Below are 17,809 nucleotides of genomic sequence, written 5' to 3' on the forward strand. Positions count from 1 at the left end.
CCTGTGACCTCTTTCCTTTACGGGGTATCCTTTCATAGCCTTCCCAACCCTAAGATGCCAGCTCTGTCGTTAAGATTTATGTTAATCATTAGCTCAGGCTATCTCATTAGTTTTTACCACCCAAGTGTTTATACTAAGGGGAGCTGGCATCTGACCTCTGTGAGCTTCATTCTGAATATGATCTCATTTTTGTGGGTGGGGCGAGTGTTGTTTGTTTGTTTACTTCTTTGGTTTTTGGAGGAAGGATTTTACGAGAGATGGCTAGGGTCTCAAACTGATGGTGTTCAAGTCTCGGCTTAGCAAGTACCTGGGTGTGTTCCGTAATCTGCTTCAGTTTACACTCACTCAACGAGTTCAAGTCATCCGCTGTGCAAATGCATCTGTGTAGATTGTGTGTGTGTGTGTGTCTGTGTGTGTGTGTGTGTGTGTGTGTGTGTGTGTGCACGCGGGCATGCACTCGCTTTGCCCAAGGCCTTTGGATTATCTACGCGTCGTTTCGTGGTTTTCCTGTGACTTGCTCTGTGACCGATGCTATTGTGAACGTTTTTAATGTATTCTCCTACCTGGGCAGTTGGGTTTCTGAATCTCTCTAAGAAGGCGTGGGCGTGTTCAAGTGCCCGTTTTTTAATATTTTAAGAATAACTTAGATGTAAACAGTTCCAATTTATCTTAATCTGATTCTAGCGTTGCTTCGTTTCAGAGGCCTAGAGCTACCAGAGTGTATTTTAACGAACCAAGTTCTCTTCTGTTTTGGCTTCTGAGAATGTGGTCCCAACCTTCAGGACATGGCTTTATTGCTTTTTGTTTTGTTTGTTTGTTTGTAGTTATTGTTACAGAAACCATTTTTAAAAGTCCAGGTAAAACATTAAAGACTAGGACTCACAAACACAGCAGCTCAGCCCCTGAAAAGTCATATGAGCTCTATGTAAGCAGTCTCTCTCTCTCTCTCTCTCTCTCTCTCTCTCTCTCTCTCTAGCCATCCCAGGATGTATGACACTACCATGTGTCACCATACCAGAGATGACTTGAGGAGACAGGTTCTGAGAAATCTTTCACTAGGTGATGTTGCCATTTTGCAAACATCGTGAAGTACACTTACACAAGCCTAGGCAGTCCAGCGTACTACATGGCTAGGCTTCGGAGTACAGCCTGCCACGCTCCCACACACAAACCCTCATATGGAGCACTGTGCTACACACTGTGAGCAGTTGTAACATAGCTGTGTTTGTGTGTGTGTTTCTAAACATGGAAAAGGCACAATAAAAATACCAAAACTAACTTTATTTATTTATTTATTTATTTATTTATTTATTTCATTGTATATTTATTTAATTTTAATGGTGCAGCATCTAGGGCACTTCTGGGACTGGAAGCTGCCCTGCAGGAGTCAGTGAGATGCCGGTGAGGGACTGTAAAAGCCTAGGGCATCACACCTAGTCCTATCAATGTAATTTTGTAAAAATTGGACTTGTAGGCACCACAAAATTTATGTACAAAAAATATTTTTCTTCAGTAGTAAACTTATTTTAATGTCACTTTATTTTCTAAAATTTTTAAGTTCTTCAACTTTGTGACTTTAAAAAAAATAATAATTAAAAGAGACACCGTCTAGCTAGACCTGTAGTTCTCAGCCTTCTTAATGCTGCAACGCTTTAACACAGTTTGGGGTCATGTTGTGCTGACCCCAACCATAAAATTACTTGTGTTGCCACTTCATAACTGTAATTCTGCTACTGTTATGAATCATAATGTAAATATATGATATGCATAGGTGACCTCTGTGAAAGGGTCATGCGATCCCCCACAAATGGGTCATGACTGAACTCCTGAGCTATACAAAAATCTTTACTCTGTTTTAAATGTTGTTTTTAAAAAAAAACTCCTTAGCTTTTTGTTTAAAAAACAAAACCCAAAACCAAAAACCAAAAACCAGACACCTGAGATTCAACCATACGCCTTAACCTGGGCCTTCTTCCTATGGTAGAGTATGTATGCACACTGCTGCAAATGTCTCCCTGGATCTGTCCCAATCAACAAGGTCTTCAGGAGAGGTCAGGCACATGGGCCCATCCTATGGTGACAGTGGCACCTCCTAGACCTCGGGGGACCTGCATGGTGCTATTTTACTCTTTTGATGAACTCTTTTTGTTTTTAATGACCTAGGAGGAGAGTAAGGTCAAATAATGATGGGAAACACCGAGAGTCCATAAACCAGGAACACACTCCTCTGTTTCCAAGTGAGTGTATGTGTTACACTTTTCTTCTATGTGTCACACTTTTCTGTGGCCGCTAATGAAGTAGGTTTGTTTACACTGGTTTTGCCCAGACTCTTGAGTAATGTTTTCTGCTATGATATGAACATACTATGATGTCACCAGGTTTGTTTTGTTTTGTTTTTTTTCAGCTTCATTATAGTCTTACAGGACTCATGCATACAGTCAGCCCATTGGCACTGCAGACAGAAGAATCCTTGTGCTGTGCTGTGTGTGTGTGTGTGTGTGTGTGTGTGTGCGCGCGCGCGCGCGCGCGTGTATGTGTGTACATATGGTATTGTTTTGCTCCAGTGGGTGTTCCCAGTGAGGAGTCTGTATTGGGGAAAAAATCACTGTCCACACAGTCCAAATTCAAAGCTGGGAGCATTTGGGAAAGTAGCCTTTAGCAGAAGTGTTTTCCGGCGGCATTGGTACCTTGAGAAAATAGTAATTCGTGAAGACCTTAGAAGAGAAATGTAATATTAGTATACTGTATTTGGGGAGGGGGGTTGTTACTTGAAGTTTTATATTCTGAGTTGGTGATTCCAGCTGAGTATCAACAAACATGGTTTTAATTCCTCGGGGATTGGATTTTAAAACCTCTTTTCTAGTGGAGTTACCTTTCTAAAGGAAATCAACACATAGAGAGATGATGAAGTCAGCGTGCAGCCAGAGAAGTCTTACTATCGGGGAAAGTTGGTTTGTCCCTACGAGCAAGCCAGCCTTGGGATGAGTCAGAGAAGGGACTTGCCTGTGGTAATGCTGTGTCACAGGTAAGTTGTCTGTTGGTCTCCCTGGGAGGGGCCTTGTTTTTCAATAGAGAGCTTAAGGACGGCAAAGGGCAACGGGAGACAAAGTGTTTCATCTCTAGACTCCCAACCCACTTCTCCATGGGCAGCTACCACTCAAAATTCTTAGGATGTCCTCCTAGAAAATTCCATGTGGATACAGTACTCTTGTACAGTACTCTACAGTAACCTGTTCCACCCTCTGAAGCACAGATGGGCGGGCACCATAGGCAGAGCTCAGCATCTTGCTTTTCCCTATTAATTTCGATAGCTTCCCATGGTAGCTGGTCAGCTCCATTTCCATTTTGATGGCTACATCATTTTCTATAAGTTTTGTCTGTCTGTTTCTCCCTCCCCAACTGACCCCTCTTCCTTCTTTCCTTCCTTCCCTTCCCTTCCCTTCCCTTCCCTTCCCTTCCCTTCCCTTCCCTTCCTTCCCTTCCTTCCCTTCCTTCCCTTCCTTCCCTTCCTTCCCTTCCTTCCCTTCCTTCCTTTCCTTTCCTTCCTTCCTTTCCTTCCTTTCCTTCCTTTCCTCCTTTGCTCCTTTCCTTCTTTCCTTCTTTCTAAATGGTTCTCTATGGATGGTTGGTTGTCTGTGATGTTTCCAAAACCAGGAAGCACATGGTGGTGGTAGTGGCAGGGGTGGAAGGGCAGGGGTAGCATAGGAGGGGATGGCGGTGAAGGCAGACTATGGTGTTATAAGCAAAAGTAAGGAACTGGAGAAGAGGCAAAGACTCACTTGAACTTTGATCTTCATTTCTCCTTTCCAATCTCTTGGGGCTGTTCATTTTGAGAACTATATGGAAGATCAAACGGGCTAGGTAGCTGGGCTGGGCTGGGCTGGGTTGGCACACACCTGCAATCCCAGCTACCTGGGAAGCTGAAGCAGGAAGTCTACAAATTCAAGGCCAGCCTAGGCTTCAGAGTGAGTTCAAGACCAGCCTGGACAAATTGATCTCAAAATAAGAAGTAAAGCTGGGTAGTGCTGGTGCATTCCTTTGGTTCCAAAACTTGGGACAGGCGGGGCTCTCTGAGTCCAGCCTAGTCTATAGACTCAGAACAGCCAGAGATACACAGAGAAAGCCTGTCTCGAAAAACCAAATAAAATAAGTAAAAAGTGAAAGAGAAAGAGGGTTGGGGATGATACAGGTGGAGTGCTTGCTCTCCTGCACAAGGCTCTGCATTCAATACTCAAAAGGGGAGGGGTTGGGTGGAATGCGTTCTTCCTTCTCCTCATGGAGGCCATTATTGTGGAGAAGAGTGTGATGTGCAACTAAAACCCAAGGAATGGAAATGTATTTACCACCTGGTGGCCAAAGATCTGCGCATTCCAGCTGCTTTATCTTCTAGCTCTGGTGCAGATATTCCCTATGGCTATCTGACCTTTTTGCTAACACCTCATTAACAGACTTTTCTCATGATGTCTTTGGACATGGAAGATTCCCTGACGTGAAGCATTGCATTGGTGTGTTTGCAAACCTTCCTGCACTGAGTAGACCCTCAGGGAAGGCACACAGATCTGTGTGGGCCTGCTAACAAAGGTGGAGGTGGAGATGGACGTGATCCAGGCTCAAGCACTTAGCCTGGACATGGTTCACTGGGTCAGGGTGTTTGCTCTGGGAAATAGGGAAAAAGTACAGAATGTGTACAGAGACAGGGCTGGGTCGGGGCCTGGAGGCCTTTAAAGTCCAACTTCAGGAAGTTAAACTTCAGCCTGTAGACAGTGTGTGACCATTAAAAGGAGGAGCCTAGAGACACATGAGTAAAGACCCTGGCTGTAATCCAGCTGTGCCGTCTAAAAGAGTTGAGCCAGGGAAAAGAAGGGTGAGCAGATAGAAGATAAAGGCAAAAGAATGTGGTAGGTAGCTGTGGTGGTCAAGGGTGAGGTGAGCTTAGCCCTAAAGACTGTGCAGGACTCTCAGTTGCATAGTGTGACATTCAGGGGTGTCAGATCTTGAGATATCTGTATCTGGATTGGGGCTAGGACACTTGGAAAGATTTATTGAAATTGTTGATGAAAGATTTCAGATAGGGGCTGGTGAGATGGCTCAGCAGTTAAGAGCAGAGGCTGCTCTTCCAGAGGTCATGAGTTCAATTCCCAGCAACCACATGGTAGCTCACAACCATCTCTAGGGGGAAATCTGACGCCCTCTTCAGGCAGGCGGATGTATATGCAGCAGAGCACTCATACATTAAGTAACTAAAATTGAAAAAGAAAAAAAAACAGATGTCAGATAAATGGAAACCTGATGATTGTACCCAGATCTCTGCTTGTCATTTGGCTCTTGCCTAATTACACTGTCGCTTTCCCTTTGTTTGTGTATATTAAGTTAATTTCTTTGAAGGGTGTGCCCTGTATGTAAAATGAACATAGCCTAGCCTCTGGTTGCATACAACTGAACACTTGAAGTCAATCCTGCGATGGGCCGTGTGTGTATCTTCACTGATTTTCAGCTTCCTACTTATCCAGGATGGAAAGCAGTCAAGCAAGCTATCTTCAACAGAGGCCCGAGGTGTTTACAGGCATATTTACAATGGCCCTAATAATCAAACAAGTGTGAGGTCTGGTAGCAGCGGAGGCCGTCAGGACCATGGAAGCAGAGAGATCAGAGAAACATCAGTTCCTCCGTTTCAGGCTGAAATCCTAGGCTGAACAAGGTTTCGTAATGTTCCTGGTCGATGAATATCAACCAGATGGTCCTCTAACATTTTGAAATGCTGAATAAAGTAGGTGGACTGAGCTGAATTAATGAAGCATACCATATTGTAGATAGCATTACATTGTTCAAAGCCTTGGAATCAAGTTCGTCAGCTTTCCCAAGGCCAAAGAAAGGGGGAAGGGAGAGCCCTACCATTCATATAGCTTAAGGAACTGCTATGAATAAAGTCTATTAAGAAAACCCGCTTTCCCCTTTCGGCATACATCCAGTAGGTTTTCAAGTGATAATTCTGAATACAGGCAGGTATGTAATAAGCTCAGAGCAAGTACCTCCTGTGAGTTCTTAGTCTCTGGAGGTGTTAGGGCTCCAAGTAGGGTACAGAAACATGGTTTGATCTACTGTCCCAATCAAAGAAAAACTGCATTGAGCACTGAAACTCCTAGGCTACCTTCTACCCACAATGCCATAGGTTGTTCGTTTTCCTTGTTATGATAAAAATGCAGAGACAAGAGCAAGCCACAGGTGAGGGAACACAACTCACTGTATGAGGGTGCAGTCCATCTTGGCAGCAGGGGGGGGGGGGAAGCAGAGAGCAATGAATCCTGTGTCCAGCTAGCTTTCTCCTTTTTACACAGCCCAGGACTCAGCCCCACATTCAGAGTTGGTCTTCCCATGTTAATTAACCTAATTAAGATGAACCCTTCAAAGGCATACCCAGAGACCACCCTGGTCCCTCCAGGTATCCCTGTGGCCTGCCTCCTGGGTGATTCCAGACTCTGCCGAGTTGACCACCGACACTAGCCATCCTGTCTCCCCTAGAATATACCTCCTCTTTATTCATCTAATCTGCGTTTTCCAGACAGAATGTTTGTCTTAGAGACGAGCAGCCGGGAGCCTGCTGCTTTCCTGCTGTTCGATGGTTCAGGGAAGGTGGGGTATGGTGTGCTGCGGGGATTTTTCTTTTCAGTCCCTAAGTAAATGATCTGTTTCTCTCAGAGAATCTTCTTTAACTCCTGCCTTTTGTTTTGGTCTGAAAGCAGTGCCTTTATAATCTGTCCATGCCCCTGATGGAAAGAACCAAGACTACTGGTAATAATTAGAGACTGTCTAGTATTGATAAAGGTCTCCAGGGGAGAAGTAGTTTGGAAATGCCCTAAAATACCAGTCAGGCAGTTTTGAAGAAAAATGATTGTTTATCATATGATAGATAATATTGTCTTAGAGAGGAACCCATCTAACCTTAGCTGTGTGTGTGTTTTAATAGTAGGTCCAGTAACTTCATCTCTGACTCTCAGACACAAACCTACTTAGCCTTGGCATGCAGTAGCATGGGCATATTTTGACTAAATCATATACATTTGTTCATGTGCAATCTTCTGTAACTTCACAGCACATAAGCCAAATAAGAAACCCCTAAAATTCAGTCTAGTCATGACTCTGGAACTTTGCATGCTAAGTAAGAATATAGATCGCCAGAGGCCTAGCATGATAGTGCACTTATAGTCCCAGCAAATGGGAGACTGATGCAACTTCACAAGTTTGAGGCCAGCCTGGGCACATAGGTGACTGTTCTTTCTCTCCCTCTCCCTCTCCCCCTCTTTCACTCTCTCATCTCTGTCTTTGTCTCTCTCTGTCTCTCTCTCTTTCTCTCTCTCTCTCTGTCTCTCTCTCTGTCTCTCTCTCTATCTATCTATATACACATATATATACACACACATATATACACATATATGCATAAAAGTATATATACATGTGTATATGTATATAATTTTAGAAGCTGTATTTTATGTGGATTTTTCATTTTTATTTTGACATTCTGCCTTCTCCATTTCTCAACATTTTCTATGTTCAGTGTAAAGTGTAGCGTGGTCTTTGGAGTCTTTCTGTAGGCTGTCTGTGTTCCTTAGTCATTGGTCTCCTTTCAGACATAAATAAAAAACTCTTTTCAGAGTTAAACAAGAATTTGTTGTGCATACTTCTTCGGCCAGGCTGGTGGTGCATCACAACTCAGAAGATAGAGGCAGGATGATCTCTGTGAGTTCATGGCCAGCCTGATCTACATGGTTGAGTTCCAGGACAGCCAGGGCCATGTAGAGAGACTCTGTCTAAAAAACCTGAAATCAAAACGTAAGAATAAAAATATGTCACAACCTTTTTGCCTCATCTTTCATTCACACCCATAGAATGACCCATTTAGTCAACTTAGGTTCAAATATCTCCAGTAATTTCTAATATTCTAAACGTTGCCCTTTGTGGTGTCCCTTGCATATGTATTGTTCGCATAGGTAGGTTATCCTAGCTGGCTTTATTGTCTTCCTTTCAGTTTGGAAACAAACAATCTCAAGCTTATGGCCATCCTCCTGCCTTAGCCTCCAAAGTGTTAGGATAACAGTTATGAATGGCCACAGGCATCTTGGGAACTTTTCAAGCCTCAGCTGGGTCTGGGTCAGGTGTCTCCTTCCCAGAAACCTTGGGAATCATCAAGCTTACTTACAGCTTTCTCTTTGTTCCATCCTCTGTAACACTTACCGCATTCCTCCCACACACACGTAATTCTTGTGCCGCTCCACCCAAACAGTGGACACTCCCAGGGTTGAGCTTATCACGGTCGCTTTCTGACTCCAGTGCTTGTAGTACCGCCAGGCTAACTAAGCAGATGGGAACAGGAGGGCACTTTTCAAATAGAACATCTGACTTTGGGTGGGTCCATTCGTGAACTAACTTAATGAATTCTGTCAGCTACCATAGACACAATTAGGCTTGTGTCAGTAAGCTCTCATTGTGCACTCTGTGCACTTTCAAGTTAAATCCAGCCTGAGAAACACTGGCTCTCTAAGTGACCATTCATTCTATGAGGAAGCAAGACGTCAGCCCAGGGCACCAACGTGGTTGTTTAGGGTTTGCTGGTTTTCCGAATTTGAAAATTAAGCATGTCTGTGTCTAAATCTGATGGCACTCAGTTACCTCCTTGATGTTAGCACCTTGCTGTAGACCTTTCCAATCCCCATTCCCTTTTGTTTATACTTTATATTCTGGTAACACACACACACACACACACACACACGTTTATCAGATAGCATCGTGGACATTCTGGAAACTAAAATGCAGTGTGCATCAACAGGCTAATTAATTTGCTACTGAAAGGTGATAATTTTTTGACAGTTCTTTCATTTTTGTGCTCTAAGATTGTTTTGCTTCTTAACATATTTTTTGAGATATAATTCACAGAAATGTGCATATATACATACATACATACATACATACATACATACATATATACATACATATATAATACATATTATACATAAATTATATATATAATGTATAGTTGGATGCTTCTAACCCTGCATGGATGACTAACATCAGCAATGTCAGTGGTCTGGTGCTCCCTCACGCCCCCTTCTGGTAACTCACTCTCCCAGCTTCTGCATGGGTAATCACAGTCTCTAAGTCATACAGCATGAATGGTGTGTGTGTGTGTGTGTAGGGGGAATGTTTTAACTATTATATGCAAGAGCTTCTTCTATAGCAGTGGTTCTTAACCTTCCCAATGCTGTGACCCCTTAATAGAGTTCCTTATGTAGTGGTGACCCCCAACCATAAAATTATGTCATTGTTACTTCCTAACTGTAATTTTGCTACTGTCATGAATTGAGATGTAACTATTTGACATGCAGGTGTTCTTAGGCGACCCCTGTGAAAGGGTTGTTCCACCCCCAGGTTGAGAACCTCTGCTCTATGGTGTTATGTATTAACACTCATTTGGTCCTTGGGCTCATTCGATTAAAACTACTAGCTGCATGCATTTTGTTTTGGCAACCCTGAGACTCCAGAAGGACATATATTCAATTTGCTAATAATAATTCAATGTATTTTACAATTCTACCTTAGCCACAGACTGCTGTGAGTGAGTGCTGCAGAGCCTTTCAAGGCTGGGGAGTTCAGCCATCCAGGTCCCTCACACGAGGGTCCTAAGGTCTGAAGTTAACGTCAGCACAGATCGCTGGTCCACCTAGGTCAGGTGTCTTCCTTCCTGAGAGTCACCGTGTCACAATTCAGATGATATCTTGTGGACTGTATTTATCGCTTTGCTTATGGCAGTAACAGAAGCAACTTAAGGGAAGAGAATTTCTGTGTCGGCTCATGGCTTGAGAGGGTGTTCAGGCCATTGTGGCAAGGACACATGACAGGTGGGGCTGCTCTGCAGTGAGCAGTGTGTGAGGCAGCTGTTCCTTATGTCTTGGTAGATCAGGAAACATGGAGTTGGGGGTGCAGGAAGCAGGACCAGGCTGTAACTGTCAGGGGCTCCTCATTTCATCACATACACCAGGAAAGCCCCTTCTCTCCCCTTCCCCAAATAGTGCCACCATCTCAGGACCAGCCCTTGTGCCTCTGAGGTACATCCCAGCTCCAAACCATAACCATAGCCCTGATCAACAAGAACTCAATATTGGCAAGACTTAAAAATGTTGACTCTCACTCTTGGCAAGAATTTCAGTTATCTAGAGACTTGAGAATCTCACCTGGAATACGCCCCTCTTGGTGACAATTAAATGAAGTCTATCTGACTGTGTCCAAGGAACCCTTTAATTAAAACCAGACGTTACAGAAGGAGAGGGAACAGTTTACCAAATTCTGTGTCTTTACACGTGTGTCTTGAATGTTTTGTATTCTTGAATATGGTCCTTTATAAGTCCTGATTTTTAAAAAAGAAAGAAAGAAAAGAAACACCCACAGAATTATTCTTAGGGTGGGAAGACTTAGGATAAATTCTGTTTCTGTGATCTCTACATGTAAAAACAAACAAACCCTTAATATACATATACATATACATATACATATACATATACATATACATACACATACACATACACATACACATACACATACACATACACATACACATACACATACACATACACACACACACACACACACACACACACACACACACACACATACACATACACATATACATACTTTGTAAGATTTGTCTTATTCTTAAGTCACACACCTTTAATCCCAGCACTTAGGAGGCAGGGGAGATCTCTGTGACCTCATTTCAAAACTTATAATTTATGTTTCCATGCACTCGTGATAGCATGTTGAAGGGAGACTTCATTCTCACCCAGGCACATAAGCAGCCTGAGGGTCTTAAACCTTCTTGCCAAGGTAGCAGTGAGTCACAAAGAGGTTCCTCAAGGGCTCTGAGGGAGAGACATTGGTGAACTTACCGCAAGGATAAATTCAGGCTTTTGTTGACCTGCTGGCCAGGGAGCAACCATAGAACATTTTTCAGAGTGTTAGTGTCTCTTTAGATATAGTTAGCAAACAGGAAAAGAAAAAAGAGAAAGAAAGGAAGAGAGAGAGAGAGAGAGAGAGAGAAAGAGAGGGAGGGAGGGAGGGAGGGAGAAAGGAAGGGGAGAGAGGGAAAAAGAAAGAAAGAGAAAGGAAGGAAGAGGGAGAGAGGGAGGAAAGAAGGAAGGAAAGGAAGAAGGGAATGAAGGAAGGAAGGAAGGAAGGAAGGAAGAAGGGAAGGGAGGAAGGAAGGAAGGAAGGAAGGAAGGAAGGAAGGAAGGAAGGAAGGAAGAGAGAAAGAAAGCAAAGCTTGTCTTTTCCCAATAATAAAGCACTTTCAAGCGGGATTAAAACCATCGGTTGTTGATGAAATTAGCTAGAGAAATAGCAAGTAGTATTTTATATATTCAGGTGGGAAGGCAGAGGTTACCTCACACAACACAGACTCATCTACCTTACCCCAGTTCAATATTGGCAAGTTTCCTACTTGTTGTGTGTTTGTGTGTATGTGTATTTGTGTATGTGTCTGACGTTTTTGTGTGTTTTTATGCATATGTGTTTGTGTGTGTGTGCATGTGTATTTGTGTGTTTGTGTGCATGTGTACTTGTGTGTATTTGTGTGTGTGTTTGTGTGCATGTATATTTGTGTGTGTGAATGTGTATTTGTGTGCATATGTATTTGTGTATATGTGTGTGTATTTGCCTATGTATTGTGTGTGTGTTGGTAGCTGTGTTTGTTGTGTGAATGTGTATTTGTGTACACATATATTTGTGTGCATGTGTGTTTGTATGCATATGTATTTGTGTGTTTGTGTGTATGTATATTTGCATATGTATTGTGTGTGTGTTGATAATCATGTTTGTTGTGTGTATGTGTATTTGTGTGTGTGTCTATATATATTTCTGTGTGTGTATGTGTGTTGATAGTCATGTTTGTTGTGTGTATTTGTATTTGTGTGTGTGTCTATGCGTATATATTTCTGTGTGTATGTGTGTGTGTTGACAACTGTGGTGTCCTCATTGTCCCTCTTGGCCTACCTTCCTAGAGCATATTGACTTTAAGTGGGAACCAATTTTCAGCCCTTACTCTGTACAAGGCCAGTTTAAGCATTCACAACGCCCTCACAGCTACCCTGTGGAACAGATAGAGCCTCATTTTCCATGTAGGAGATTAAGGCATAGAAAGAAATAAGTTATATAGAATAAGTCAACCTGGCAGAAGTGCAGCTTGAATCAAGCTGGTTTGGCACAGAAATCTACGCCTCAGGCTCAAACGTAGGCCCCCACCTGGTCACTGACCTCTCCTTAGGACACATGGCAGTGGAATCCCAGGAAATCTGAGCTGCCTGGTTGTTGCTGCAAGTGCCATATATAAGTTGGTTCTGGCAGTCTGCTCCCTCTGTTTTGGAAAGACAGTCGACCCAAATATAGACCTGGATCTTAAGACGGGTCATGATATGGTGTTTTCTTTAAAGCCACAATTCACAGTGTCTGTTATTTATTCTCGGGTCTTTCCCTCCCAGATGATAAAGTGTTCCTACAACCCTTGCCTCCCTCAGAAACGAGCATCTCTGGGGTCTTTAATCTGCAGTGACAGTGTGAGCAGGAAGCCTGCACTCATCTGCAGCTGATAGCAGAGCATTTAGTGGCTGGAGAAGTTCATATCTGAAGGAGGAGGAAGTTTGTGTCTGCCTCTGAGAGTCATTATCAGTAGCCGAAGCAAAAGAAGCCTGCATTTCTTTTTTTTTTCCATTATGCAGGACATTCTTGGGATTTAAGCTCATTTCCCTTGTTAATATCAGATTGAAAACAGCTCCAGTAATTACCTCAGGGCACCAAGGACTAGCTGAAGTGAAGCATTCAGTGTTCATGTATGTGCTCAGCCCAGGCTGTGACTGTCAGTCACAGGCAGGAAGTCTCTGGAGCCAGGTAGGCCTCAGTTCTGCCTCTCGTCAGCTTGACAACTTCACACAAGCCACGTGACGTGTGGAGATGACTTTCTTCTTGTCTTCCTTTCATAAAAAAAAAATAATAATGATAATGTTGAACTCTCTTAAGATCCTAGTCTTCTTTCCGCCGTTCACCAGCTCTGCCTTTCTCTCTCAGACACGTCACTGCCATCTTAGATTTAGGAGGGTGAAGGGCTGTCAGAGATACACACATACATGAATGGATGGTTGGACAAACAGACAATCTGATAATTTAAGGGGTAGAGTTTGGCAGGATTCCAAGCAGGGAAAAGTGCTTACCAACAACTCTGATGGCCTGAGTTCAACCCTTCGAACCCACACAGTTGGAGGAAAGATCAGATTGCCAGGAGTTACCTCTAACACCCACTGTGATCGGGCGTGCGTGCTCACTGAATAGGCAAACAGCAACAAGCCGCCGGATCTTTTGATCTGTAAGCGTCACACAGCAAGCAATCACTCTCGCACGGAACTTCTTCACTCTTAGCCATGGGATGCCTGCATTTTTTAGGTCACGTTCAATTGCGCCGTGCTAAGGAACAAGAAACTACCCGTGGCCGTATTTTCCATTGACGTATAATAAATTGTCTTTAGGGGACACAGCATATGTTCTGTGTAATGATGAGGGATAGAACTCAACCCAAAATACTTGGGTTCTTCATCTGTATCAGTTCTTAGTGGTGATTGCATTCAAACTCCCTAGTTATCTTCACTGTAGGCTTCTGTGCTGTTTGCTATAATCACCCCAACTAGGTCCTCCTCTCTGCCTGTAACACTGCACCTGCACACAGTCTCTCCCCATTCCCTGCCCCTCATCCCCTGCCTCTTTCGTCTACTTTTTTTTTAAAGATTAGGGTTTTTTTTTTAATATTTATTTATTTATTATATGTAAGTACACTGTAGCTGTCTTCAGACACTCCAGAAGAGGGAGTCAGATCTCATAACAGATAGTTGTGAGCCACCATGTGGTTGCTGGGACTTGAACTCAGGACCTTAGGAAGAGCAGTCGGCGCTCTTAACCGCTGAGCCATCTCACCAGCCCTCTTTCGTCTACTTTTACAAACTCCAATTTTTAAGAATTCCATATATAAGCAAGCCCATGCGCCTGTTATCCCCTGCCTGGCTTACTTCACATAATATTATTACCTCTGGCTCCATCCATGTTACCACTTATCTGACAGTCTTACTGGTTCGTTAGATAAGTTTAACATTTTCAAGACTGCTTCCTTATCACAAAGAGTAGGTTGAGTCAAAATGTATAAATGTGTTCCATATAGCAGGCACCTGAGTTCTCAGCATTAATTATAATAATGCCTTCAGGGAAATGCCATTTAGGAAGGGAGGGGTCCTGCCTGCATATTTTGTGCATTGTGGCTCTTAATAGCATTTGGGGAGCTAGAGAGATGGCGAGCACAGACTGCTCTTGAGGGGACAGAGGTGGAGTCTTAGCAGCCATTTCAGGTAGCACACAATTGCCCGTAACGTCACTTCCAGTGAATCTGATGCCCCTGGCTTCCTTGGGCTCTTGTATGCACATCTACATACCTACACACAGACAGACAGATATTCATAGAATTAAAATTAAGTCTTAAAATTTTATTTTTAAAATGTCACTTGGTAGTTGACCACCTATATGCTGTTTGAAGGCTGCTGGTTTCCTTGCTATCTGAGCGCTAGCCATTCTCCAGTATGGCTTGAAAGCCATGTTGTCTCCACAGCCACGCCACGTCCCTCAGTCACAGGTTCTTCTTGGTGTTATTGCGAACAGCTGAACAAGTTGTAAACAAGAGGACCGACTGGCTGCCCCAGTTGGCTGTTTGTCAGCCACTGATTCATTCAGCAAACACAGAGGTCCGATTGAGGAACCGGTGGGCAGACAGGTGGCTCATTAGATGATCCTTCTCCGGGGAGGCTTCCAAATGGCGAGCGAGCAAATGTTACACAAATACTCGCAGTTCGGGGCAGAATCAACATTGTAACAAAGGACATGATTAGTTCCAGCTGGTGATGGGTGTGGGCGAGGCACCTTGGAAGGCTCCTTGGAAGAGTCCAGCGATAGGCCTTGAAAGGTGAGTTGGTGACTTGGGATGGAGGCATGGGAGGCGGTGCTAGGCTGGGGAGCCAACTCGGAAACAGAAAAGTGTGAGGAGCATTCAGGGCAGGGTGCTCATCAGATACCTAGAATGCAATGAAGGCTAAAACCTAGACATTGGTAGAGATCTCAGCTCTGTGACTTGGAGCTGCAAACACAGCGGTCTGATGGCCTCCCATGTTCAGATCCATACAGTAGAGCTGGTGACAGCTACTTCTGGAACTGTGAGGATGGGATAGGTTTGGATCCCACCCACCCCCGGCCCTATTCCTGTGGTTGTCTGTGACTGTGCTCCGGATCTCACGGGCTGGCTGGCTGTGCTGTGTGGTGTGTCTGAGGTGTGAAGACCCTGCACAGGCCTTAAGGTTGAGGTGCTCAGGGCTGAAGGACAGAGGGCAGCACAGATCACTCCCGAAAGCTCTCACCTCGTGTGCTTGGGGGTCAACAGGGCGCCTTTCCTAACCGAAGGCAATACTTCTACCCCCAGGATGGGCCTTGTCGCTCTTGCTCTTCGGCTAAGGGCCGTAAAGACTTGTTTCCCCAAACTTTCTATAGCTGCTTCCCTGGCTCTTCCTAGAGGGCGTCTCTCTAGGAGTGGAACATGGTTTTCCCACCTTCCCTTGCTCGCTGGCCTCCCCTCCTGCCAGCCACAGTCTAGTGAGCATGCACAGGCACAGTGGGAAAGGCCCCAGACACCCCAGGGCCTCTCATTCATTCCGTCCCTTCGGTCTGAGTCAGGGACTGAAACTTCCGTCCTCACCTGCCATGTGTTTAGTGCCCAGTGTGGCCTTCAGCTTCCTCTTGTAGGAACTGACTGTCCACCACCTCCTGAGAGGAACCTGAGAGGAACTTCCCTCAGGAAGGCACCGAGTTACTAGGTACTCTGTTCCCTTCTCGGACCTGCTTGAGTTCAAGGTGCATGGGTGTCTGGAGACTTCCTAGAAACACTCTCTGTGGGTGTTGCCTGTGAGCCTCTGCAGGCTCCACCGCAGGTCTGGGCAGTTCCTCACTGGAAGTCAGTGCTCCCGTCTTCTTCACCACCAATCTCCCTGCTTACCCTCCTAGGGGCAGGTCGGCCATCTTCCTCACTTCAACACCATTCATCTATATGTTTAGCACGCAGTAAATCTTTATCAGGACAGATGAATTTCATCAGGGATTAGCTTGTGTGGATTCGAAGTGTGAGTTATAAGCTATTTTTTTTTTGAAGAAACGTGTGTCTTCCAGTGCATGTAATTCAAAGTAGATTAGCAGTGCAGGCTGGTAGCGCCTTAATGAGAAGAGAATTATTTGTAATTATGGTATCAAGTGTTTGTAAGTGCTTGAGGATGCTTGAAGAATTTGCTTTGAGAGCCTTAAACACCGCCTCACACATCTCCTCCACAGTATTAATCTGTGGAGTCGATGGAGAAAGGACAGGGCTGTCTAAGGTGTGTGCTCTCCAGTTACATTTCAGAGTGACCGGTCCTTCCTTCCAGGCAGCGAGGCAGTGCAACTTCTGACACTCCAGAGGGCCCCTGTCCTGGGATTTTAAGGGAGGGAGTGGGGTGCCAGCAGGAAATGTGTTAGTGACAGCGTGGTGCAGAGCCAGTTTTGCTTACTCTGACGTCAGATGGAGACAGTCAGAAGAAATGTTCCAACTTGTCCAAGCCAATTGGAAACTAACATGGGATGAAGGTAGTTCCCTAATAAAACGTCCTTTTGAATGAGGATCCTCAAGATTACTTGTTTGGGGCATGTGGGGAGGGACGGGCTGTCTTCCAGAGAGTGCAGGCATCAGGTCTTCTGAGCTGGTGCCCACGTGAATGCAGCCATGTCTCTAGAAAGAGATGACAAGAGGCTTGCCAAGGCTGCCGTTGGTTCGGTGGTGGTGGTGGTGGTGGTGGTCTGGTGATGGTGGTCTGGTGGTGGTGCTGTAGTCATGGTGTGGTGTAGTAGTGGTAGTGGTACAGTGTTGGTAGTGTTGTGGTATAGTTGTGGTAGTGGCATAGTGTTATAGTGTAGTTGTGGTAGTGATGTAGTGTTGTGGTATAGTAGTGGTGGTGGTCATGGAGCTGTAGTGGAGATGTTGTACCGGTGGTAAGGTATGGTGGTGTTGTAGTGGTGCTTGCTGATGGTGTGTCGGTAGTAATGCTGGTGACAGTAGTGGTGGTAATGGTGGTAGTAGTAATGGGGACTGTTTTGTGTATTAGTGCATTGGCTCCATCAGTAACAGAGGCAAGTGCCTGGCATTTGCTTTGATGCAGTGGTTTGGTTATCTAAGTTAAGTCCCCTCAGATCTGTTCTCACTACCTCAGTGAATAATTTCTGGGTCAAGTCAGAAGGAAGATGACCTAATACAGCACATATTACTACAGGGTGGGAGAAGGAAAACCCGACCACCCCCATCTCCCCCCCCCCCACCATGGCACAGCTCCTCCCCACACAGCACAGCTCCTCTGTGCCTCTACAGGATTATCCCTCGGCACAGGAAAGGAACTATAACCTCTCTTCAGGCCTGCGCTGGGTGCCCTTGCCAGACCCGAGGCATTCACTGGCTGGGCGTGTAGACACTCCCAAATCATCTTTCCTTTTTCCCGCTTCATCTCTTGCTTTCCTTTCTTTCTCTTATACTTCTGACTCACTCTTGGTGACTATAAATGTTTGAGTATCGTTGTCATAAAAGCAATAAACTTTCTGTCCTGGTAAAAGCTGCTTTAAACCACTGTTCATATTTTACAATAAGGATCCACCTGAGACAAGGACGTGCCAG

General features: G+C 44.6%; 1 protein-coding gene across 8 annotated transcripts in view, besides 1 other annotated feature; it reads left to right on the forward strand.

The window, feature by feature from the left end:
• The window catches only part of Tmcc3 (transmembrane and coiled coil domains 3), a 279,273-nt gene that overhangs the window by 241,603 nt on the left and 19,861 nt on the right, over window positions 1-17,809 (forward strand). The window contains exon 1 of one of the 8 annotated variants that reach the window (XM_006513754.4): window positions 14,724-15,034. The exons of the other annotated variants lie outside the window; for them this stretch is intronic. The gene's annotated coding sequence lies outside the window, so the exon portion shown is untranslated. Of the gene's footprint in view, window positions 1-14,723; window positions 15,035-17,809 lie in introns of those variants that run through there. 8 annotated transcript variants of the gene reach the window in all.
• Window positions 12,432-12,887: an enhancer, noted in NCBI's record as "VISTA enhancer mm280". NCBI's record gives its function as "enhancer in: heart[3/8]" and the evidence as "EXISTENCE:transgenic organism evidence [ECO:0001131][PMID:17130149]".

This window comes from Mus musculus, chromosome 10 (assembly GCF_000001635.26).
Source record: "Mus musculus strain C57BL/6J chromosome 10, GRCm38.p6 C57BL/6J".
In the NCBI taxonomy this organism is placed as follows: Eukaryota; Metazoa; Chordata; class Mammalia; order Rodentia; family Muridae; genus Mus; species Mus musculus.